Source organism: Macrobrachium nipponense, chromosome 1 (assembly GCF_015104395.2).
Source record: "Macrobrachium nipponense isolate FS-2020 chromosome 1, ASM1510439v2, whole genome shotgun sequence".
NCBI lineage: Eukaryota > Metazoa > Arthropoda > Malacostraca > Decapoda > Palaemonidae > Macrobrachium > Macrobrachium nipponense.
In genome coordinates, this window is record NC_087200.1 from 3,246,317 (window position 1) to 3,271,260 (window position 24,944).

Below are 24,944 nucleotides of genomic sequence, written 5' to 3' on the forward strand. Positions count from 1 at the left end.
TAGGTATAAATAAAACCTTGGTTCCTACCTGATAGGTGGTAGACTTCGTGGGTGTTTGCCCAGTAGTCTGCATCACCTCAAGAAACTTTAGCGATATGTGATCTATGGCCAAGAGTTCTTGTGGGTCTGCCGATGGGTCTTACCCACTTACTCAGCAGAGCCTAAAAGGACTTTGTCAATGGGTGCTGATCCACTTATATGACAATACACCTTATGAAGGAGCACACAACCAATCCCGACCACCTGATCCTAACCATATGTTAGAACTAAGGATTGTTACGAGTTATCCCCGAACTCGTCACAACAACCGTAACTCAAAAACCACTACGCACACATACATAATTTTCCAAAAAAATTTTACTCAACTAATTGGATATGAAACAAGAATTCTCTTATGAACAAACCTAGACGGCCGCCCGTGCGAGCCTGAATCCTCCATTGTTCGAAGAGATTCTCGACCATATCCAAACAGAAGAACAGTATATACATTTAAGGATTGGTGTCGGCTCCCGTACCCAGAATCGTATCTGCCGATACGATAGGACCTAGAGAAAAAGCACTTCTCATACGTCACACGCACGACTCTTTCAAGTAATGAGATGCAAATACTGAGTTGCATCTCCAATATGTCGTATCTATAATGTTTTTAAGCGCACATTCTTATAAAACGAGAGAGACATCGCAACCGCTCTTACTTCATGAGCTTTTACTCTCAGTAGTTGTAATAGTTCGTCAGGACAGACCTTATGAGCGTCCGTAATGACGTTTCTTACAAAGAACGCTAGAGCATTCTTGGACATCAGTCTTGTGGGGTCTTTTACGACGCACCAAAGACCTTGTCTAGAGCCTCCCAAACTGACGCTTCCTCTGAAGATAGAACTTCAGAGCTCTAACAGGGCATAGAGACCTCTCTGCTTCTCTGCCTACGAGACTCGACATTCCTTTGACTTCGAATGACCTAGGCCAGGGGATTCTGGGATTCTCGTTTTTCGCTAAAAACAGGGTCTTAAACGAGCAAATAGCCGAGTCTCCCTTGATCCTACTTTACCTGCAGACTTGTAACACAACTAATTCTTTTTGCCGTCGCTAACGATAAAAAGGATAGGCATTTTCTAGTTATGTCTCTAAATGATGCAGATGCGGAGGCTCGAATCTATCCGAAGAACAGATATTTGAGGACTACGTCCAAGTTCCAGTTCGGAGGTACTGGTTCCTTAGACTTTGAAGTCTCAAAAGATCTTATGAGATCGTGGAGATCTTTGTTATTTGCCAGATCTAATCCACTGTTACTGAATACAGCCGAGAGCATACTTCTGTATCCCTTTATTGTGGATACGGCTAGATGAGATTTTACTCTCAGGAATAGCAAGAAATCAGCAATTTCCGCTATAGAGGTAGAGGAGGAGGACAACTTCTTGGCTCTACACCACCTTCTAAAGACCTCCCACTTCGACTGGTATACTTTCGTAGTGGAGGTTCTGCGAGCTCTCGCGATCGCGCTTGCCCACTTCGCGAGAAAAGCCTCTCGCTCTGACAAGTCTTTCGATAGTCGAAAGGCAGTCAGAGCGAGAGCGGGGAGGTTTGATGGTACCTCTTGAAGTGTGGTTGTTTGAGAAGATCCGTCCTTCCTGGTAGGGATCTTGGAAAGTCTACGATCCACTCTACCACCTCCTGAACCATTCCTGGGCCGGCCAAAAGGGGGCTATTAATGTCATCCTCGTCTCTTTTGACGCCACAAAACTTTTTCATTACTAACCCCAGGATTTTGAATGGGGGAAAAGCGTAAACGTCCACTCGAGACCAGTTTAGCAGGAAGGCGTCTACCATAATCGCTCTTGGGTCTTCCACGACCGAGCAAAACACTGGGAGCCTTTTTGAAATGTATGTTGCGAAGAGATCCACATGAGGAGTTCCCCACAGAGACCAGAGATCGAGACACACTTCCTCGTGCAGAGTCCATTCTGTATGAAGGACCTGGTTCCTCCTGCTGAGCCTGTCCGCCCTCACATTCCTTACTCCCTGTACGAACCTTGTCAGCAGGGAGATGTTCCTGTGAGACGTCCAAAGTAATAGGTCTCTCGTGAGTTCGTAAAGGAACGAGGAGTGTGTCCCTCCCTGTTTCCGAATGTAGGCAAGTGCGGTGGTGTTGTCACGTTTACTTTGCACTACCTTGTCTCTCACCAGAGGTTCTAGGCTCTTCAAGGCCAGGTGTACGGCGAAGAGCTCTTTGCAGTTTATGTGCCAGGACACCTGTGCTGGTTCCCAGGTGCCTGACACTTCCTCTGAGCCTAATGTCGCTCCCCAACCCGTCTCCGACGCGTCGGAGAACAACACTAGGTCTGGGTTCTGTGTTCTTAGAGAGATCCCTTTGTTCTCTTCCAGAGGTAACAAGCAACCACTGTAGGTGTGCCTTTATTTCGCTGGAATGGGAAAAACGTCCGACAGTTGTCGGTTTTCCAGCTCCAAGACTTCTTGAGGAAGAATTGAAGTGGAACGGATATGAAGTCTTCCTAGAGGGAAGAATTGTTCCAGCGAGGAAAGCGTCCCCAGAAGGCTCAACCATTCCCTCGCTGACGTTTGTTGCTTCTCTAAGAAGAGAGAGATTATCCTCCAACCTTTTGCGGTTCTCTCTTGCGAAGGAAAAAACTCGAAAACCCCGAGAAATCCATCCGAATCCCAGATAGACTAGGTCTTGTCTGGGGGTCAGCTGAGAACTTCTCGAGGTTCACAAGCAATCCCAACGCCTTGGTCAAATCCAGAGTTAACTTTAGGTCCTCCAAGCACTGTCTCTCCGATCTGCCCTGATGAGCCAGTCGTCTAGATACATAGAGACATTCACTCCTTTGAGATGAAGAAATCTCGCCACCATTCCTCATCAGGCTTGTGAAGACCTGAGGAGCTGTGGACAGGCCGAAACACCAAGGCTCTGAACTGAAAGATCCTTCCCCCCGTCATGAAACGGAGGTACTTCTTCGACGAAGGGTGGATCGGGACGTGAAAGTAGGCGTCCTGGAGATCTTAGACACACCATCCAATCTCCTTGTCGTAATGACGCTAGGACTGAAGCAGAAGTCTCCATGGAGAACTTCTCCTTCTGAACAAATTTGTTCAGAGAGCTGACGTCTAGTACTGTTCTCCATCCTCCCGAGGCTTTCGCCACTAGAAAAAGGCGATTGTAAAACCCCGGGGCGAGTTTTGATCCAGTACTAGTTCTATTGCACTCTTGTCCCACTTTGTTCCACCATCGATCGACAAAAAAAGAGTATCCCTCAGCACGGGTCCTTGTACTTGGGCTGATAGTTCCCTTGGTATTGACGTTAGGGGCGGAGTATTCAGGAAAGGGATACGATATCCCTTCCTTATGATTCAATGAAGACGCGTCTGCGTCTATCAGTGTCCAGGCCTCCACGAATCCCAGGAGCCTGGCACCTACTGGTGCTTGGAGGAGAAAATGTTTCATTTCCTTTTTAAAGGGACGAAAGGCGGACCTACCTCTCTTCTCTGGAGCCTTCCTTCTTGCGGGAGGTCTGGAGATCGGACCACCTCGAAAGGGCTGCATAGAAGTGCTAGGTCCTTTCTTGTCAGATACTAAAGCAGGTTTCTTCTTCCTAGCCGACTGCGTCAGAAGATCCTGCGTCGCCTTCTCAGTTAAAGAGTGAGCCACGTCCTTCACTAACTGAGAAGGGAACAAATAGTCAGACAGAGGTGCATACAGTAGAGCTGCCCTCTGAGCATGCGAGACTGCCTTTGTTAAGAAGGCGCCATACACCGTCCTTTTCTTTAAAAGACCTGCTCCAAATAATGAAGAGACTTCAAAAGATCCATCCTGTACCGCTTTGTCGATGCAAGACAAAATGCATAACAGGCCTTCAGGTTCGATTCCCTCTGAATCATGAGCTTTCTTGGACATCACCCCAAGGGACCAATCCAAGAAGTTGAAGACTTCCAATACATGGAAGAGTCCCTTGAGGAGATGATCCAGTTCTGAAATACTCCATGTAATCCGAGCAGAATTGAGACTTGGACGCCTTGAAGCGTCAACTAACGTCGAAAAATCTGCCTCTGTTGTAGAAGGGAGAGCGATACCCATATTCTCCCCCGTCTTGTACCATATGCCTCTTTTCCCAGCTAACCTTGCTGGAGGCATGCAAAATACTGTCCTGACTAAGTCTTTCTTCGACTTCATCCAGGAGTCTAAGGCGTGTAAAGCCCGCTTCATCGAGATGGTGGGCTTCATCTTCAGAAAAGACGAGGGCTTCTTCGCCTTCGCACTAGAAAAGAGCGAGCGTGGAGAAGGAGGAGCAGCCGGAGTCAATCGTCTCCGTATTCCTCAAGAAGCAGGGTAGTCAACACCTTATAGTTGGACAAGCCCTCTCTTCCAAGATCGTCATCATCCGAGTTTTCCTCCAACTCGGGATATATCTGAGTTTCCGTTCTCCTTTCTGAACTTTCCTCTTCTGGAGGAGACAAACTCCTGATAGGAGAGGGGCTAAGGGAATGAAACTCTTTCCTTTTTCCCGTTTTGATAGACTTGGAAGGCGTCACAACCTGCGTCTTCTCCTGAACTGTAGAAGACGCCTTGTATGACGCTTCCCGCTCTCCGAGCGTCATGTATGACGTCTCTTGTTGACGTCCTAGATGACGCTTCGCGTCTGGAAGACCTCCGCTCTCTAAGGGCGTCGCTTGAAATGACGCTTCACTTCTAAAAGACGTCTTTCGTTTTTCTTGTCTTACAACACTCTCGTCCGCCCCCGTTCTAGTTCTCGAACTCGAAGCTCCTGCCAGACGTTTAGCGGTTTCACATCTGTCTGACGCTTCTCTTCGAGCAGGTGAGAGAGGACGAGACTTCTTAATTGGAAGCGTCACGTCCTTCCGACGGGGCGCTAAAACTCCCACAAGAGATGACAGTTGTTCCTGAACCGCCATAATTATCTTTCTTGACGCTTCTCCCACGTCTAGTGCATGACGCCTCTCGTCATCACTCGGGGAAGAAGCATGATGGGGTACTTCCTCATAAGCGTCAGGTGACGCTGACGCCACCTTCGCCTTCTTAATAGCAGACGGGGCGTCATCCGAGAAGCGCTCTGGGCTCGAATCAATGTCTTGCTTCATATGACGCTTCAGCGGTCTCGATAATGTTCGACTCCTTCCACCCTCGTTTAGGTGAGGGAGAGGGAGAGGACGAGAAAACGAAACACTCGCGAAGGACGCTTTTCCTATAGTGCCCTTGAGCTGGCTGCCATGAAGCAGAGCTAGCTGAAGGGACGTCTGACCGTTGGGGATTCCCCACGACCTCCTTAAGGCTTTCGACTTTCCTTCTCCTCTGGGCATGGGAGCTTGGAAGAGGTCTAGGCCTGGGAGCGCCGCAGGGACGATCAAACGCCCCCTCCACAACACTGATAGAACTCACTTCACTAAAATGTTCACTATCACTAGCCTTACCTTTCGAAGGTCAGCCATCTTGGACTTCATGTCTCTAATAGTCGCTTTCAGATTGGCGATTTCCGATGCCGAATCCGAAAAAACACTCTGAGAATGAGATCTATAGGGAGAATCTACATCAGTAGGGTTAGAATTATCCGTAAAAGGCTCAATAGGCCTTGAACTCACACCTTTCAGTCGTCTAACTCTATCCCTCTCTAACTTCTTCAAATAAGAAGTCAAAGTCTTCCACTCTTCTGCATTCAAACCCTCGCATTCCTTACAAGTGTTAATAGCAGAACACTGAACCCCCCTACATTTACGGCATACAGTGTGAGGATCAACCGAAGCTTTCGGTATCCTCACCCTGCAGCCTACATTCACACACATTCTCACACTCACATTAGAATCAGACATACTGAGAAAAATCCAAAAGAGTTATTCCAAAAACAGTCCACAGTAGCGAATGCCAAAACACGATCCAAATACGTCACCAAAAAGCCGAAAAACGTTGATCAAAGGTTGAAAAATGAATCTAAGTCAGGAGGTAATAACAACAATGTTGATACCACCGGCGACAGAGAAAATATGATAGAAAACGGGGATGGTTCCTAGTCCTGCCGCCCAGGGCAGGCAGGTAGATCACCTGACCTACCGGTAGCGAGTGGCGCGAAATTTGAATTTCTGTCGGGGACGACGGAGTCTTAGCTATGTATATATCTGACAGGTAAGTTGATTGTATGAAATTGTATTTTTCTCAGTCAAAACATATGCCCCTCAATGCTAACTTTCCTCTTTTAACGACTTTCTGGTCATTGCAAATTCGGCCCCATAATTTCTTATGGTGCGAAAACAGACAAGAGGCCCATGGACCGAAAACGATTGCGTCACACTACGGCGATAATCCAGCAGTAAAACATCTTCATATATCCAAAAAGTAAATAATAAAGATATATATGCGCATTACGATTATAACAATTACATGTATAGCTGATAACAATCTGCATGAATAACTGGTAAACTGTTCTGCAATGACAGTTGAGTATAGCAATTATTTACAATAGGTACGAAAGTCAAGATGTCGTGACGTCATAATACAGAACTTAAAAGAACGTTCTAATTCAGAAAAATAATTACTTAAATTTGAGTCAGAGTCGAGTTACTTTTTCAATAACGAATATTTTCAAATTAATCATCATAAATATGTAAAATATTGATGTTTTACTACTTATTTAAAAATTAGCTAAGAGCACGCTTCTCGTCATCTTCTACCAAAACAGCTGTTTACTCCTGGCTTGTTGTTGGTGAGAAATCGTGTTTCGATTGTTGTGATAAAAGTGCTCCAGCGTCTGTGGGTACAAGTGGTGTGCGGATTTATCACAGGAAATGGAAAGTTTGTTGACACAAGCGACTCCGTAAACATCGAGATGGCGTCAATCTTCGAAACATTTTTAGTTGAAAGTAAAAATTTCTAAAGCGTTTTGGTGAGATTTCCACTGCCGTGGGCGCCATTTTCAGTACCCTCTGTTTAAATCTTAAAATTTGGCCTTAATTTCTAACTTTGGAGAAAATACTTACTTCGAAAGGAGAGTAGAGGTCTTTAGCTCCGTTTCTCACCAACAACAAGTCGCGACTGATGCCCATCTCGGGTGTCAGGACGCGTTATAATGTACTTTTTCGGAGGGTGGCAAACATTGATTGTAGGTGGCCTGCCGTGGTAATCTACCCTACTTTCACTAATATAGGCAACAAAATGTTGTTTTATTGTGCTGATTACAACTGCAATCTTGAGTAAGATCAATAAACGTTACATATCGAGTGAATAAGACCCGTCCAGCGTGATGATGGTGGATCGTCCGTGATTGTTTACCCTAAGTACTTTTTCGGAGGGTGGCATGCCGTGATCGTCGGTGAGTTTATCCAGGCTATGCGGTTGTTTACCCTAAGTACTTTTTCAGAGGGTGTCCAGCCGTGACCGTTGGTGTGTTGGGCCAGTCCATGAGGTTGTTTACCCTAGCTCGCCGTGGAATACCGGCTTAGATCTACCACTTAGGCTACCCTAAGCTAGGTGCCTAAATTACTTGACTAGATAGTACTGTTAATCTAACAAAATATCTAGTCAAGTAATGACCGATCAACTTCAAAAAGAATAATGAAAATACATTCCTGCTGGAAATTTGCACGAAACTATCTACCTACGTATTAATTATCATATACGTACTGTTGGTCTTTGGCGGAGGAAGGAAATATGTAAACAAAAGCTTTTGGCGTCAGTACACAACTACACTCTTCTTCCACCCGCAATACGTAAGAATGGTGGTCATCCACACAGGACAGAAAAGATGTAACCCAGCTAGAGGAAACAATGAGTGACGCAAAAGCAAACAACCTAGACAAGATAATAAAATGAACATTAACGCAAGGAAAGCAAGAAGAAATAGAACCAGTTTGGATCACCAAAGAAATAAAGAAAGAAATAAGCCAAAGAAGGATATATAGCAAGTTAAAAAGGAAAGCCACAAGAATGGAAGAAAAGAGATACTATGAAGAAGCCTATCATAAACGAAACAAAAAGTGCAGATAACAATAAAGAAAACACATGAAAAATATGAATAAAAGATCAGAAATGAGATAATGATTGATAAAAAACAGACGCAGGAAAACCTGGGAATACATAGACGTGCTGAGAGGAAAGGCCACCTCAGAAAAAGAATGTATATACGATGAAAATAAGCAAGAGATTAAGGAAGAAACCCTAGACCTATGGAAAGAGCTGGTAATTTTTAAACACGGCATGGAAGAAATAATGAAAAGATTAGGACAGCATATGATATACCATATATATCTTTAAGAGAACACATGGATGGAGTGTATGACCTAACAAAGAGAGAAATTAAACTCATGAAAGAAGTCAATGTAACTGAAGAGGATGTAAAAAATCAACTCGAGAAAATTAAGGCAAACAAAGCACCAGGACCAGATGGAATGAAGCCAGTTCTATTCAGACTCTTCGTACAAAGTACCAACCTTCAAAAACAATTGGCAGAAAGTTTAAACAGCATACAGAAAGGCAGGAAAACACAGAGAAACTGATTTAAGTAAAAAAACAGCCCTTACACCCAATAATCAACACCCCACAGTCATCTTAGGCCAAATGCATCATATAAAATTTTCATGGGGATTCTGAAAAGCTTATTAGAAATATAGGAAAAATGAATGAACTGCAATCAGGCTTTACTACACAAAGAAAGGGAATTGATAATTTATATATCTTAAAATACTGCATACGAGAAACGTACAGAAGAAAGGACCCATTATTTGTTGTATCAATAGACTTCTATAAAGCATTTGACTCCGTTAACAGAGAAAACCGCATAGAGGCCATGATGAAATGTGGGCTACATGCAGAGGTAATAAGTGCAGTAGCAAAGATATATACAAATGATGTAATAAGTCTATGCCTTAACAATGTAGAACAAAAAGAGCTAAATGTAGCTAACGAAATAAGACAGGGATGCAATGGCTCAACCATATTCTTTCCACTAATAACTTACCCGATGAAAGAAAGACTAGAAAGTACAACAGAAGGTTTTAGAAATGAAATTATAAGGATAGTGGCACTATTATATGCAGATGATGGATTAATACCAGGACACACCCTTGAAGTAATAACAAAAGCAATAAAAAAACCTTATGGAAATAGAGAGCGAATGTGGCCTAAACATAAACAAAGACAAGAGTAATATATTAATATACAACGACTGGTATAGTATCAACGATGTGGAAAATATGGAGCACATAAAGGAATAAAAATAGTTAAGGAGAATAAATACCTAAGAGTGACAATCAACAACATGAAAGACAGCTTCAGAGAACAGATAAAAAGGGCCCAAATTAAAGCAAAGCAGATGGCAAATATGGTTAATGCAGTCATCAACAAAAGCTGTAGCAGGGTAAAAATAGGAAAATTGTATTGGAAAGGATTAGCGATGTTATCCTTCATTTATGCCATGGAAGTCATGAAACTTGACAAGAAAACCATAAATGAATTTCAGAAGAAAGACAATCAAGTATATAGAACAATTTTGAAAGCGCCAAGTTACACAGCAAGTTGTGCGTTAAGATAAAAAATAGGGGCCTCTTCCTGCTAGTCAAAAGATACGAAGAGTAAACTATCCTATCTGAAACATACACTTGAGAGTGGTGGAAATATGCTCCAATATGAGATAACCATGGATCAGCGTGAAAACAGGAAAACCCCATGGATAATGCAAGTATAAGAATATATGAAAGAACTAAATATAAATTTAAGTAAAATTGAAGCAGTCAAAGACAAACAGTTAAAGGAAATAATAAAAAACATGGGCAGAAAAACATGACTAAGAAATGAATGAAAAGACAACATTAAGAATCTACAGAAAATATAAAAAAACATTAGAGAAGAAATCTGGTATGACAACACTGAAAAAACAATGCTGATCAGTAGGGCCAGACTAGGTACACTAGGATAAATGATAGAAATAGGATAAAAGAAGATACAAAATGTTTGTTTTGTGAGGAAAAATTAAAATTTAAACATTTCTTACTTTACTGTCCAGCATACAATGAGATTAGAAATAGATATAGTTTTGTGCAGCAGGAATATAAAGAGGAATTGGTAGCTAATATACTCTTAATGGTAGATCTACTGAGGGAGGAAGTGGAAAATAGAAAAGAATTTCTAAAAGAATTGTGGTATTTCAGAGAGAGAGAAGAAACTCAAAACAAACCGAAAGGAGGAATAAAACAAGCAAGGAAGCAGTATCAAAGATATTTGCCGCTTACTCCTACTACTACTACAGTATTGCATGACTATCCAGTCCTACTGTTCATTTACACGGTCAAACGGTTCGTCGAACGCGGTTCGACAAACATGTGTTCGAAGTGATGTTCGAACGTATGAACGGGGTATTTGGTTGTCGAACATGTTTGTCAAACGGTTCGAAGGAAGTCTGTTCGGGTCTGACTTTCGTGGGCGGGGCTTCATTGTCCACAAACCGTTTGAATGTGAGAACGCGCGTCGACGGTCGAACATCAAACAGTTCAAACTTCAGTTGTGCTTCGAACCAAGGAGTTACCACATCAACTTAGGACGGAAATATGGACGACAACAATGGGGAGAGGAACGAGAGGGAGGTGTTACTGCAATTCATTCATACTTACAGAGATCATCCAGCCTTATGGAAAGTAAATTCAAAGGAATATTCTAATAAAATAGCCAGAAGCAAGGGGGTATCAGCTCTTCCGGACATATTAAAAGAACTTGATAGTCCTTTTGAAGAACCTTGTAGAGAGCATCACACGTTTCTGGTATGATTTATGATAAAGAGCTGGTGTAAATGATAGCTGAAAATTTCAGATCATTAAGAGACCTGCCTGTTGCTAAACAACGTAAAGTGACACTCAGTCTTTCATGTGGAGTTATGGCCTCTCTCATAGATGTATCTTCATACGTAATGAAAGGGGTGACACGCGTCAGTAGATCAATGTATGTTTCTTCATCCATCCGCAAATAATTACGCCAGTTATCTGGCTCTAATTTCAAATCAACAAGCAAGTGGTGGGTGAAAGTTGATCTGTTTTTAGCAACCAGTCCTTCGTCCACTTTGATCGTCTTTTTCCTTCTTAGTGCCACCGCTAAGCCAATGGCAATCAAATCGTCCTGGTCGGTAGGCATAAGGGAGGCGGTGGTAACTTTGCTACAACGCGAGTCACAATGAGGTTTGATGTACAATTGGTGTGACTGTCTGACACCTCTTCGAACCGGTTGACAAGCAGGTTCGACAACAGGGTTTGACGAACCGTTTGATCGTGTAAACCGCCCTCGCAATACTAACATTTTAAAAAGATAATGATAAGCTTTAACTGACAGTCAAAAGCGGAATCGGAGAAAGGACTAAATGAGGGCTAATGAAAAATACAAGGATAATTCTTTGCAACTTAAAGGAAAATGGCATTTTGGTCTACTCGCACCATGGATATTTTTTTATGACATTTCGTACCACTGGTTTCTACTTTCCAAGAAAATGTTCTCTGAAATCTATTAATTGTTAGTAGCTAACAAGGATTAAACCTCTACATGCTTGTGATGACCTGGGAAAAAAACGGGGAATTTACAGCAGTAAATAAAAATATACTCTATATTATATATATATATATATATATATATATATATATATATATATATATATATATATATATATATAATGTTAACGGGATATTAATCTCGTTTTTATTTGGTAAACGTGGAACCCCGAGCGTCAGGCAAACCAACACAATCTCTCTCTCTCTCTCTCTCTCCAAGCGACCAATGGCTCGTGACCTCTCTCTCTCTCTCTCTCCATTCTAACAGGTAATCAAAATGAGAGTCAAGTTATATAAAAAACAACTATTTATTTAACAATGGAAAGACAATAAATGAAGTCTCACTGACCAACTTAACTCAGTTAACCCACCCAACATTAAAATGTCTAAAACAGTAATTTGTCACACCAATTGTCCATTCTCCCATCTGGGACTCTCTGTCCCCCCTAGGACTCTTGGTCCCCCTTTGCCAGAATCGTCTGTTTCAAAGACACGAGAAACACTCGTTAGCACACATAAGTTTAAAGACAAAGTTAAAGATTAAATATTCTCACAATTTGTAACAAGCCATTCGTTTTGGCTAAAGTAATTCAACTTGGCTAAAGTAATTCAACACTCACCCATGCAGCCAGAATATCTCACTCACTGTTCAAAAAACACTATGGCATCCGCCATCGTGGCTTTGCCTTCCTCTCTCGGATCTTTGTGCAAGTCTTCCCATAGACTTGGCTAGAGATACCATTAAGAATAGAAGAGGCGCACACGCACATATGAATGCACACTTCACTAACGCCCCTTGTTACTGGCTGCAACCAGTTTCCCAAAGGCACTTTGAAAAAGACCCATGAACTCGCATAACTACAGGATGAACATTGACTCGCCTAATTATGCAGTTTTCATATCACGCCACCCAGAAATCATTTATTAGCTTTTCTCGGGTCATTGCTTCGGCTCTGTTCTCCGCATTCCAAAAAGGTCACAGCGCATCACATTATGCTATTAAATATATCATTAATCATAATTCCTACCACACACACACACACACATTATATATATATATATATTATATATATATATATATATATATATATATATATATACTTATGTATGAGCTGGCCTCGTGTAGCCCAAAACGTAAAGGAAAATGTTCTATGGGAATGAAAAGTAACTGGATTTTAACTTACCTTAAAAAAGGGGGGTTTTGGTATTATTATTTTTAGAGAAAAAGGTCGTCAGAAAACTCAGCTAATTATTTTACATACTGTTGGGTTTGCAATGACACAACGTCCTGGAGACTGAACTTTATTACAGGATACTCGGGAGCCAACTGACTCGCAACAGCGTATACAGAATTACCAATAACGGGATGCATGCTCGGCAGCGCATGGCCGAAGAACATATCGTACATGCCCCCCTCAAGAATATACTTATACATGGCAAAAATAAAAAGGGGAAAAATACAAAACATATCGTACATCCCCCCCCCCCCCCAAGAACATTCTTATACATGACAAAAAAATAAAAAGGGGAAAAATGCCCTTAGATCAATGAGACAAGAGAAGAAACAAAAAATTAAAGCTAACTCCTCGATGCATACACAAAAACGAAATAAAATACATAAATTCTCTGAAAAGAAATATCAATTCCTGATGCAATTGCATACAAAAGATAATAACATCACTCTACAAAGTCTTTGAGCCACTTGGGTTTACCAGCGGCTCTTCTGGGCCTATCAACGACGTTGGGCTCCTGTGTGGTGCGTGTCCCCTGTTTCTGTCGGGGTATGGTTTGCGGAGGACTCGTGCTGGGACATGGGCGTGCCAGAGGGCGGAGCGATGACTCTCAGGTGTCGTCTGTTTCTTTTTGACAGCCTGCCGCTCCCCGTTAAGCTTGACGGTGTACTGACGATGGGGCTTTGTTTCTGTTACTATGCCCGTTCGATCCCATTGCTTGGTAGCTTGGTTTTGTATGCGTACATGGGTACCTAGTTCGATGGGCGGCAGTCTTCTGGTAGTGCCAGGGATGCGCATCGCCTCCTGCGACCTTGCCACTTGTAACTCCCTTCGACGTATCGTCTGCCTCCAATATCTGTCTACTAACAGGTGTCTCCTGGCCGTCGGTACCCCGCCATCGCGCAGCTGGCGACCCGTTGCAAGCTGAGACGGCGACTTGTTAATTTCCCTGAGAGGAGTGTTGAGATACTGAAGTATCGCCAGGGCCGTTTTGTCCGACTCAAGGGCTCCACCCTTTAATGTATTTTCCCGGAGTAGCCTCTTCGCCGATTTGACAGCTGCTTCTGCCCTGCCGTTAGACTGGGGATACTGGGCCGACGACAGCCGGACCTTGACCCCCCATCTCTTGAAGAAGGCCTCCATCTCCTTGCTGGCCAAGTTCGTGCCTCCGTCAGTTGATATTTGTTCTGGGGCTCCCCAACGCGAGAAATATGATCGAAGGTGATTACTGATTTTGTTAGACGTGGCACCATTGGGGAAATGAGCCACTTCTAACCAACCTGTTAGTCTATCCGCATACACCATGTATACACTGCCTTCTATCTGGAACATATCTGCGACGACTTGCTGGAAGGGATATTCCGCAGGCGGCGTGTGTATCATTTCTTCAGGAGGCAGTGAGGGGGCATGTTCATCGCATGAAGTACATCGGCGCGGCAATGCTGAAGGTCCCCTTCTATTCCCGGCCAATAGACCGACTGCCTGGCCCTTCTAAGCATCGAGTCGAGGCCTTGGTGTCCTGCGTGTAGGTTAGCGGCTACCTGGCGGCGTAAATCCTCGGGTATAACCAAGCGAACACATCCTTGGTCCACTGAGTATGTCACCAGATCCTGGTTGATGGCTAGCCGGTCCCGAACGCTGAAGAAGGGGCAAAGGCAAGCGAGTTCTTGCGACTTCTGTTGGGGCCAGTCGCCCGCTGCAACCCTTGCAAGCAAGAGCTGATATACAGGGTCGTTAGATGCGGCGCTCCTTACGCAGTCTTCATCCAACACGATGATATCCGGTTCCAAGGCGGCCACGGTTGCACATGCCACTGCCACTTGAATGTCGTCCTCCAAATCCACGTCGGAAGCTTCGCGGGGTGCTCTCATGGTCGGGTACCTTGAAAGAAAATCCGCGGCAGTGTTCCTTTTTCCGGGCAGGTATTTCATGTGGAACTTGAACTGGAGTGTCTTCTCTTTCAGGTTGAATAATCTCGGGTTGATGACGTCCTTAAGGGCTCTGTCACCCAGCAGCTTGACGAGAGGACGGTGGTCCGTGATGATGGTGAGATTAGGACACCCAAGTAGGAACAGCCTGGCCTTCCGCAAGCACCAGGTAACTGCCAGGGCTTCTCCTTCTACGGGGGCATACCCAGCTTCAGAGGAGGTGAGGTGTCGACTACCACACAGGGCAAGGCGCCAGCCGCCCTTGCAACAAAAGGGGCTGTCAGCTGACTGACAAATACAATACTGCTGAAGGACGTACGAACCCGATACCTTCTTTACTCCAATCCGTCATTATCGTCGTAGGGCGTGTTTTGTCGTAATATGCCAAGCCGTCCTTGGCTAATTGACAGATGACCTCCTGTGCCTGCCGGAGTTTGTCACGTAGCTGACTATCCCAGTAAACGTTTTTTCCAGTGGGCTTTCTGAGGAGGTCCCTAAAGGGCTCCATGATGGCGCCGTTGCAAGGAAGGGCGCTAACTGATTCACGAACCCGAACCACGACCTAATATCCGTGATGGAGGGCTTCTCCGGCATATGGAAGTTACGAATGGCGTCTAGTCGTTCGTCTGCGGGTTGTATGACTCCCATCCCAGGAAATAACCGACGAAAGTGACCTCTCTCTTGCAGAATTTAAACTTCTCGGGCTTGAGTGTGATACCTGCAGAGGCACACGTTGACAGGAATTCATATACATGCCAGAACGCCTCTTCAATGCTGTGATCGTATAGCAAAGTGTCGTCAACGCATTTATGCTTTCTGGTGATGTCTTGCAGGGCATCATCAAACCTTTTTGTGTAGGCGTCCGACGCCGAACAGTGACCCATGGGTGTTCTACGATAACGGTATCGTCCCCATGGAGTGATAAAGGTCGTAAGCGGGCGGCTGTCTTCGTCCATTCCACTTGATGGAAACCCAACAGTGGGCGTCCGCCGTAGTCTTGTACGTATGAATGGGGATGCTTGAAATCATGTCGAAGGGTGCCGGTGTATGATGAGTTTCCCGAAGACAGTGGGCGTTGAGGCACTGGAAGTCTACTGTGCGGCGAGGTTGACCCTCTTTCTTGGCGACAACGACCATCCTTGCACACCATTCCGTTGCATCCCCCACTGGGACTGGTTCTATCACGCCCTTCCGAACGTCCTCGTCAAGTTGAGCCTTGACCTCCTCTTCCCCCATGCTTAGGGATTGTCGCGGGCGTGTGACAGGCATAAGGCACGGCATCAGGCAACAAATGGATGTGGTGCTGCTTGCCCGTCATGACAGGTAACTTGGTTCCCTGGTTGTATTAAAGGTTGTTGAAGAGAAATGCCGTAATAACCACTCCTCAAGTCTCGGTATATTCTCCTCCACAGGCGGGATGGGTAAGGTGGCTGGCTTCATTGTCTTAGGGGAGTTAGGCCGTGCGACGTCTTCATTAAGCACATCAGCTGATGCAACGAGATGGTAGGGGTGAGGGAAGTCAGGGGGTACTATTCCCAGCTCCTTACAAGCATTCAGCGATATATAGAAGTTCTTGGCCGTCGGCACAAAGTAAACCTCCTGCTTCGTGCGTCGCCCACCTATATCAATGAAGCATGCCGTTGATCCAAGACATCTCACTCGGAGATTAGCTACGTCCCTCAGACCTGCTCGCGGCTGCAACTCCAGTGAATTTATTTGCAGTCTTGAGAGAATCGTGGGTCCGGCAACGCAGATCTGTGCTCCTGTGTCTGCTACGACGAGTGTGGATACTGAATTCCCGTTTCTATGGGAAATACAAGCCTTGATCGTGGGGTGGGGGGAGAGGTGCGTGTCTGCAACAATCGCTAAACTCGAGGCAAGCGGCGCTTTCTTCGTATTCCTGCAGCATTTCTGAAAGTGCCCTACCTTTTGGCACCCGTGGCACGTTATACCTCTTGCTGGGCACGACGCTCGACCAAAGGGATGGCGCCCCCCACAATTTCCGCAACGCTTCACATTGGAATTGCCGCGCAACACCGCGACGTCTGGCTCTACGTCATCAATGCCTGTGACATCATCACTCGAGGCACCAGCAGACCCCCTCTCACTGATAGCGATGCGTGGGACACTTTCGACATCTTGGCGTGCAGCTTCGAAAGTGCAGCACAGTGCCTGAAGGGCATCTACACTCTTAAATGTCTCACATGTCTGAAAAACATGCCTCTTTAATACAGGGTACTGAGGCCTACCATTATTTTTCCGCAACAGCATGTACTCTATTAAACACTCCCAGCATTTGGGACACTCAAAATCACAGTCGGTGGCCTTCTGAGCAACACCTCGAAAAATAGTCGCTCACTAATTCCTCGCGCCCTTGTGCAGGGCAAAGAATTCAGATCACTGAACTGCCTGATTCGACGACCGCAACACAATATTCCCGATGGCGTCCAGAGCCGCGTCTGGGGCGAGGGCATTCCATTTGGCATCTGAATACCGAGCGTCCAGTGCACGTTGCAATGCCGGTACACAGTTGAGCCTAATGTGCAGGACAACATCCTGCGGCGGGAACTTGTTAAGGTGAATCCAATATGTCATCGAACGCCTCCAGGATCTGAACGCTGCCGAGGACATTACCCCCCCACACTTCTCAGGGGCAGCAGAGACAGGAACTTTACCGGCACGTGCTCCTGAACCGGGAAGGGCATCCTGAAGGGAACGGATGGCACGCTGCTGGTCTGCAAATAACGTCTGAGCTTGCATGACGGCCTGTGACAAGGCCCTTGGCATTGCAGGTGAGGCACGCCTCGGCGTGGCCTGGGGTGGTCGACGTATCTGGGGCATGGCTTGGTTCTTATCCTACTCACTGCGCCATGTTGGGTTTGCAATGACACAACGTCCTGGAGACTGAACTTTATTACAGGATACTCGGGAGCCAACTGACTGGCAACAGAGTATACAGAATTACCAATAACGGATGCATGCTCGGCAGCGCATGGCCGAAGAACATATCGTACACATACATTTATTTACAAGAGGCTGTTTAATGGCCTGGAGAAAGAGTAAATGCAGCTTGTCCGCATGGGGAACAATATGATCTCTCACAAGTGGATAGCTGGCTAAAATGAGATTCAAGTAAAAGCTGGTTTTCAAAATTATTCATATTATCTTGCGGTAATGCAGCCCTTGCGGGCGCGAAGACTTGGACACGTGACTCAGCAAATCTAAGCGGGCCTTTGTAGCAAATGCCATAAGTCGAGAGGCCATTATGAAATTGTTGCGTGGTGCACCATGACATGGCAACTTTTGACAGTATTCGTGGAATGACGGCGACTATGCAAGGCAGCCTTGTATAGTCGCCAACCCTGGTGCAAAGTCATCAAACTCGGGGACTTGGTTACGATCTATGCCGATTTATGGCGAATTGGTTGTAATAAGAGCGTAGTGGGGTCGTTATAGGCAATATTTCGGCCGTTACGAATCGCCAATGTGTGACCCAGGCTGAAGGAACAAAACTACATATCTCTCTGTTTTATTTGCAATATTATACCTAAAACTTATGGTCAATAAATGAAACATTACAGTAAAAACTTTAAGTACAAACATTTATTATAAATTTAAAATTTACAATCAAAATTCACAATTTTACTTTGAAGAAACATTACTATTACCTTTAAGAGCAATGTGAGAGGTGGACAAAGAGGCAGGTAGAAGTGTACTGATTTTTATTACAGTCAAGGGAAATATAAATATACAGCATGCGGACGGAAATGTGGTCACCGACCCGCGAGAGAGTAAAAGTGGGTCGGCGAGACCCGATTTGTGTTTCTTGAGAGACATAAAATACAAAATATAAAAGTACACAATATGTGGTTATACAAGCTTTATACACTGACGGAAAGCCCGCTGAATGCTCTCTCAGGGGGAAGTAAGAACAACGCGAATGATGAATTATATACAGAGAAAATTATGAATAAGCGTTGTCCTTACAGCAAGCTTCATTCTCACATCAAATTACGAAACAAATCTAAACCACCAAAATGTTAATATGTGAAACTAAATTGTGTAAGCAAAAGTTAAATTATTAAGAAATACTTAAAGATGTGAAAGGAAACTAAGTAAATAATTCGAAACAAGAACATACAAAACACACAACATTGAAAAGTGTAAAATGAAGTAAATTCACTAAAAATCTTACTTCAAATTTCAAAATTTACTTTAACCACGGTTACATTTGTAAAATTCACTTTACCTTACACAAGCTTTCTCAAGATTACCCCAAATGCTGTGGCTGCGTTTCACTGAATACATTTTTATTATAGGCGCCGTTACGGGATAAACACTACGTAATTAGTACTATGGGTATCAGATCTCATAAGCGAAGATTAATATAAATGACTGCAATAATATATTTTACGTTGCTTAAAAACTGACTAACTTTATCAGAGAGAGAGAGATTACTATTAATGCAACATGCACGGTTTCCAGTCTCTCAATGAAGATGCATTGTCTCCAGTCTTAAGGCAGAGGCCATAGAACAATAAATCGAAACTAGATGACGTCATTAAAAAAAAAAAAAGACCTTTAGGATAAAGCTGACGTGATCAGGAGACGCATCTTGGACAGGAGAAGGATGAGCAATATGTTTAGAACCCACGTGGTCCTCAAACTGAAGATGATGCAACATTGTGCAATTATTTCATCCTGCTCGTATGGGATCATGTGATTTGTTAATCGAGTCAAAAATTACAGATCCCCGTGACATCTCGATGACAACCCCAGAACCACGTGGTGGCTGGGTCGCTAAATCTTCTCCCTCTGCCTAAATTACTAATTTTTATGAGGTCTAGCATCACAAAGATATTTCAATAATCAATTTTTACTATATAGATACTAACATTTTACACTACACAGTATCTCCTGTGTAAAGAAAAATCTTACGACAATTACAAAGCGTATTATAACATTCTGGCAAAATCATATTATATCTATCTATCTAAATATATATATATATATATATATATATATATATATATATATATATATATATATATATTCCTAAGCTGAATGTCCTCGTATTCAGTGGTAAATACTTTGCTTATATATGGCCTTAACTAACACTCAGTAGGACCCATAAGAAAAAGGTTATATCTAAAGTAGTCTATATTTACTACTGAGAAAACAAAGCTATACTCATGAATTTAAGATAACCTGCAGTCCAACAATGTTACGGCACCTACAAGAGATCGCTAACCGAAAGCGAGGAGAAGTACGTCCAAAGACGAATTACTGCAACTGCTAGTTACAGAATGGTAAATTACCTATACTCTGTTTTTTTCCATCTGTCCATCTGCCTATGGTGTTTTCGCATGGTAACACTGCGTCCCGGGCTTCAGATAGTTACATTCAGCTCACATTCAACAATTATAATAATATCCTATTTCGAATATTAACGGTGTAATTCGCATACAGTAAATTATTAAAACACTTTTCAGTTGCAAATGTACACCCAGATATCCTTTTATTTAACCTAACACTAACTATTTACCGGGACGCAGTGTTACCATACACAAACACCATAGGCGGATGGACAGATGAAAAAAAAAAAAAAAAACAGAGTATAAGGATTACGTAGCAAACTGGCAAAATCACATGACATGAATCGTGCAGTGTTAAACATTACCAAACCAACGCAATTCGGTAATTACAGAAAGTCTGGATATCACGGAGTGTTCGGAGTACACTAGAAGTGCGAGAATGAACTATATACTTCCGTAATGAGAAGTCTTTTAAAGATGTAAAGTGGATTTTGCTAATCCTAAAGGTCGGAAGCTAATCAACGAGGCACAAGGTAACGTAAGAACAACGTATCTTATCACTTTATATGATAGCGAGGGTGACCTTTATTACGGAAAGTATTAATGAGGCGGGCATAGGAGGCAATACATGCAGAGATCCCTGCCAATTAACAATAGTTATCGGCCTATCCTTCAAAAATACTTTACCCTGGTTTAAGGTGAGGTGAGGTGTATTCTTGCCTGGTACTGTCAAACACAGTCGAATGAAAGCGAAGAACAGCGTAGCGTGGCACTAACTGTACAAATTAAAGTCGTACAAAATCAAGACAGTTCACCGACAGTTCTTAAATAAATTTCAACAGTTTGTAGTAACTCAGCATAGATTTGGATCCCGGACAGGCCCCCAAATTATGACATTCCTAAGCTGAATGTCCTCGTATTCAGTGTTAAATACTTAGCTTATATATTGCCTTAGCTAACACTCAGTAGGAAGCATAAGAAAAATATTCCACTAAAATAAAATATCTACTCTGTGCAAAACACTGGTCGGGTGAACGAAACTCAACAGTCACTTAAAATTATAATTAGTAATTACTTATTATATAAAGTTAACATACAAAAATTAATATAACAAAGCACTTCACTTTAGACATTTGGGAAATAACACGATTACTGAACATTATTAAACTTAATATTTAAATTACAAAAGACACAAAGATAAACGAGATAGTGCCACAAACACTGTCTTCAATAGAGGAAGAAGTTAAGTGTATCTTAGTTTTGCCAGACCACTGAGCTGATTAACAGCTCTCCTAGGGCTGGCCCGAAGGATTAGATATTTTTACGTGGCTAGGAACCAATTGGTCACTTGCCAACGGGATCTACAGCTTATTGTGGGATCCAAACCACACTTATTCGAGAAATGAATTCCTATCACCAGAAATAAATTCCTCTATTTCCCCGTTGGCTGAGCCGGGATTCGTACTTCGGAACACCGAATTGGCAGCCGAGCGCAAAAACCACTCGTCCAGCGGGGAACTTCAATAGAAGAAGAATACTACACCTAACTTAACAAGAGGGTGAAAGTACCTAAGTAAACAAAACTAAGGATATCAAGGAGGAGTAATGGGACTAGAGACTTAGAACAGGACAAGGTTGAAGGACAAGCGAGGAAGCAATCAACAGATGGCGTACATATGGGAAGTTAAGGAGAAAGTAAGAAAGACATAAGACTAATTACATACAATATATACAATAGTGGAGCGAAAACTTGACAACTATATTATATATATATTATAGAGATATTATATATATATACATATTATATATAGTATATATTTTACGTATTAGCCGGCCTTGAGAGAGGCTATATACGTAAACGGAAATAATTGAAGGAAGACAAGTTGAAATTAATTGAACTTACCGTAAAACTGATTATTAATGAATATTTCTTTAGAGAAGAGGTCGCCAGAAAACTCAGCTCGTTACTTTACAGCTATTTATTTCAAAAGAGGCCCTTGCTGGCCTGGAGAAAAGTGAATGCTATTGGCCCCCACGTTGGGACTTATAATCTCTCACAAATGGATAGCTGGCTAAAGTGTGATTAATTCAAGCTGGTTTCATAAACTTGGGTAATGCAACACTTGCGGGCAGAGAGACATGACACTGGCTCATGGAATCTGCAAACAAAAGAATCCCAAGATAAACAGATAAAAAAAGGAAAGGATTTCTTTTTATCAGTTACTATTAGCAATTCGTTCTCTAACAACTGGGGAAAAGGAACTGTTTAATGTTTCACTGAGGTATGCAATGACTTCATTGGTCTGGACGATCACACAAGGGGAAGCATGCGGCCATGAGGCAGTGAGAGGGAAAAAAAGGATGAGTTCCTTTTGGGTTGGAAATTGAATTGGGAGAATGAGGATCAAAATGATAATAGGATGGGAGAGACTGGCAATGCTGTTCCACAAGACGTACCTGGATGCAATGTTCAGTGTGACCTTTGTAGAAAATGTTGGCGCCCGGCTTTGTCTTAGGTCTGGGGCTCGGGCGCGCCAGTACGCCGTGGATAGGCCTAAATGGAAGGCAGGTGGTCGGACATCCGTCCGAAGGTCACGTCTGGAGACGACTGAGGCAGAATTCAGGTGATTTGCTTGGGTGTTGGGATTCAGCTTAACCCCCCACGAGCAAGGCAAATCCTGGAAACAAACATAAAGCCAGCAGAGAGGGGTCCAGGAAAGAGAGCTTAAGATATAAGTCTAAGAAGTACCAAATCTGCCTACATCCTTCCCTTTTGAGATACGTCCTAAAGCTGACAAAAGACTACTTTCCCCCAACTGGGGAACCCCCTATCTCTGGCTGGCGGGTTTTGGGTTTCCCGCGTTTTACTAAAAATCAGCTGATATTTGGAAGAAATGGCTGCCGTTTTCCAAATCAAATTAATTAATTAATATCTGGGTATAGACGGAACGATCTACAAACGTCACAGCTCCCCTGTTTAAGAAGGCATTCACTCCCTTTCGGGCGTGAAGGTCTTGGCTTAAATAATTTGATCGTCTCGACTACCCAGTTCTCCTACTCCAACTTGAGTTTTTTTGAGCAGCGATACAGCTAACTACAGTGGCCTACCTAACTTATAGGTGGAGATGCTAAGTGTACTAACTTAATGTAGTAATGTAGTCTAGCCTAAGTAATAACTACGGGTTGTCTGTGACGACAGTCTACTCTACCCCTAGATAAGGTTACTTGAAAATTCTACTTGCTACAAACCTAATGCCCTGGTACTAAATCATTAGCCTAACCTACTCATTATAGTTAAATGAAGACGCAATCATTCCAGAGTGTGGTACGCACAGCAGTAATGTGTCGCAGGAATTGTTAAAATACATGAGGTGAGGTAATGGTGCGTGAGGATGATGAGTGGTTAGTGCATTACCAGGATGGAAATGTAATGAGGTAATTATATTTAAGTGAGGGTTAGTATCACCATTTCTAGGGGTTAGAGGGTTAGTTCTACTGGCAGAGATCAGGCTGGCTACCTTCTCTGGGTAGGTGCCAGGATCACTGCAATTGAATGTGACACTGTACCTCGGGTACAGGTGTCAAGGAGAGCATGTGGCTCTTTGGTTAGTGTGTTAATGATTTGCTACGTCCCTTCTTCTTCTTCTTCTTCTTATTCCTCCAGGACCTGGCTATACCAGTCCTAGGAGTAGACGGAGGCACCGACTCTGGGGAAAGGCCAGAAACGCCGGCAGGAGCAGTGGCAGTGGTAGCCTGAGGGATTGCAGGAGAACACCCTACTTCGGTATCTGCAGCAACCGTCGTAGAGGTGGAACCTACTGCAGGGGAGGCCCTCACTTTGGCTGCTGCAACAACCGTCATAAGGGGAAAACTCCAGGCTGACTCCTGGTCGGGCAGTTCCTGCTTGTCCAGGGGAGGTGAGAATGTGAGGTCTGCCGGAGGTTCATCCTCGGGCGGCAGAGGTGAAGGTGAAGAATGAGGGACTGGAGATTGGCCATGGGCTGCGGTAAGCTCCATGCCGGTTGGAGGATCTCCTGTAGGAGGATCCTTGATTAGGTTAGGTGCTGGCGCTAGCTCAGGGCCAGGCGCAGAGGTCAAGTTCGGTGGTGGCTCTACGTCCAGGCTGGACGGGGCTTGGCACTGCTCAGTGCTGCCAAGTGGCACTGGCAGAGAGTTGAGGTCAACTGGACCTGTGGCGGGTACCGGAGGTGCAATACCTCTCAGCGTGCCCTTGGAAATGGGAGACAGAGGCTCCTGTCTCTTGTTGAAGGCTAAGCCTTGTGGAAACTGGACATTGTCCGCTGCTGGTAGTCGGCTAGGGCACCTAGGCCAATTAGTAGAGTGCCCTATTACGTTGCAGGTTTTGCAACGGAACTGTGAATGGTCAATCTCCCTCCTTGGTAACGGGGGAGACTGTTGGTGGACGTACTTCCTAGAGGAAGTAGAATTTCGATGACTCCTTGCTTTGGAGTGATTGGTCGTGGGGTTAGGACCCCTAGGCTTTTTGAAATGTGAGGGAGACTTCATGTCTTGCCCTAGGAGGAGGTTGTAACCTCCTGGAATGTAGCTTGCAACTGCAAGGGTACAAATTCTGGAAAAATGAGGTCTGGTGACCCTCAATTGGACGGTCAGAAGGATCAGCTTGATATGGTTGATACCTTCAATGGTTATTAAGTGACGTCTATCGACGTGAGCCCCTCGGGGGATTCGATCTTCCCGTATCAGGGAGATTTGAGCGCCAGAGTCGTCGTAGGCTCTGACGTGGCTTGGCTGATAATGGCTTTGGAGGGGTGCGACGGTTATAGGGCCCTTAGCTGGGGGTCCTAGTAAGGAAGGATTAGTAACGGCCATTGCGATGGCAGGAATATTGTGATTTGCGCACCCTCCGTAAGTTGGCTAGAAAACATGGGTGGACCCTTGCGGCC

General features: G+C 43.9%; 1 protein-coding gene across 4 annotated transcripts in view; it reads right to left on the reverse strand.

Annotated features, from left to right (window-relative positions):
* Window positions 1-7,768, reverse strand: part of LOC135219098 (bromodomain-containing protein 7-like) — a 339,758-nt gene extending 331,990 nt beyond the window's left edge. For 3 of the 4 annotated variants that reach the window (XM_064255538.1, XM_064255535.1, XM_064255536.1), the window contains exon 1: window positions 7,643-7,768. The gene's annotated coding sequence lies outside the window, so the exon portion shown is untranslated. The remainder of the gene's footprint in view (window positions 1-7,642) is intronic. The other variant, XM_064255537.1, reaches the window with a different exon arrangement.
* Between the last annotated feature and the right edge of the window lie 17,176 nt (window positions 7,769-24,944).